This window comes from Lygodium microphyllum, chromosome 20 (genome assembly GCF_053477565.2).
Source record: "Lygodium microphyllum isolate KBCC chromosome 20, Lygodium_microphyllum_v1.1.10, whole genome shotgun sequence".
NCBI lineage: Eukaryota > Viridiplantae > Streptophyta > Polypodiopsida > Schizaeales > Lygodiaceae > Lygodium > Lygodium microphyllum.
In genome coordinates, this window is record NC_141154.1 from 51,530,097 (window position 1) to 51,531,927 (window position 1,831).

Here is a 1,831-nt window from a genome sequence, read left to right on the forward strand (position 1 = left end):
TGGATGATCCTATGGCTGAAGACGACCTACCCGAGCCTACCATGGAACAAAAGCTGGATCTTATCATGTTACAATTGGACGAAGAGTGAAGAGCTAGGCAAGCCTTGCAAGCGCAATTGACAAAGCTACAAGGAGCGTCAACTGATAAAGAAGAACCGCAAGCTGAAGATTTGATTCGCCGTACCATCGACGCCACTCTTGAAGCACAAACCATTCGCAAGGAATCCAAGATAAGTAAACGAAGTTTCAAGTTTCGCACTTTCAATGGCATAAGAGAAGGAAAGACTGTTTTATCATTCATTAGCCAGTTTGATGACTATTTCCATGAGGAAACTTATCCTGAGAAAGATAAAATCAAGTGTGTTACTAATCATCTGATAGATAGAGCATCACTTTGGTGGACTGTAGTCCGCAAGAGCATAGAATGTCCTGCTACATGGGAAGATTTCAAGAAGAAGTTCATGCAAAATTTCTTACCACCGCAATTTCATGAGAAGGCTATCAAGCAATGGGATTTACTGCAACAACGCGATCGTGAGCCTATTCCACAGTATACAGAGCGTTTTTGGAATGCACTCCTACAGCTACGCATGCTTGAAGACGTACCAGAGACGACACATAAGCGGAAGTACATGTCTGGACTTCTTGGACATTACTACGCTGAGGTGAATATGTTCAAGCCTGCTACCCTTGAAGACGCTATCTCCTTAGCTCACGACACTGAAGATAAGTTACGTGGAAGAGATCGACGACCACAGCCATTCCAAGCAAACGGTAATTATGGATCTAAACAATTCAATTCAAATTTCAAAAGGTTTAATCCAGGTCGTTTTTCATCACCATCTTTCCGCAAGAATTGGCCTAAACCACCCGCATTACCATCCACTGTCAATCCAAATCCTAAGCCTATCCAACAAGCAAATCCAAATATACCCAGACTCCCAGCCATTGCAAATAATGTGACCAAAGCCAAGCCCATCGTATGCTACAAGTGTCACCAGCCAGGCCATCTCGCAGCAAATTGTCATTCAAAGAAGCCATCAGCACATATCAACTACCTTGGAGCTATGGACGAAGACGAGCATGAGGATATGCCGGATTTCACTGAAGAAGAAGATGATCCTACTACTACTTCCGACACTCTACCAGGTATGCCTACTTTACATTCATTGTTGACCATGAAATGTATGGTGCATGGAAAAGAAAGAACTATACTGCATGATGACGGTAGTACCCATGACTTTATTTCAGCAAAATTGGTAAAAGAATTGAAATTGCATACTGTACCTACGCACTATCGCATAAAAGCTGCATTTTTAGGCACTAGGTACAATGGCACACAAGAAGTTCAAGATTTAGAAATTCAAATTGGTCCATATATTGAAAGAAGAAATTTCTTAGTTGTCCCATTACAGACTAGCGACATTATTCTAGGAATGCCATGGAGACACCAACATAATCCAAACATAGATTATTCCACACACACAATGAATATAAATTTTCAAGGAAAATCTATTACATTATTTGGTATGCATGCATCTCATATGTTTCCACTGCTTTCGCATACTCAAGCAAAACGTGCACTACGCAAGAACACTAAATCATATCTCATTTGGGTGAATGAATTGCATGCAAAGGAAAATCATATCCACCCTAGGCATAAGGAATTTCTTGCATATTTTAAGGATTGTTTTGCAGAAGACCTACCCCCAGGTTTACCTCCATCCCGTCCAGAAGACCATAAGATTGACCTAATACCTGGCACACAACCACCTTGCAAAGCCCCTTATAGGCACAATCAAATAGAGCAAAAAGAAATCCAGAGTCAAGT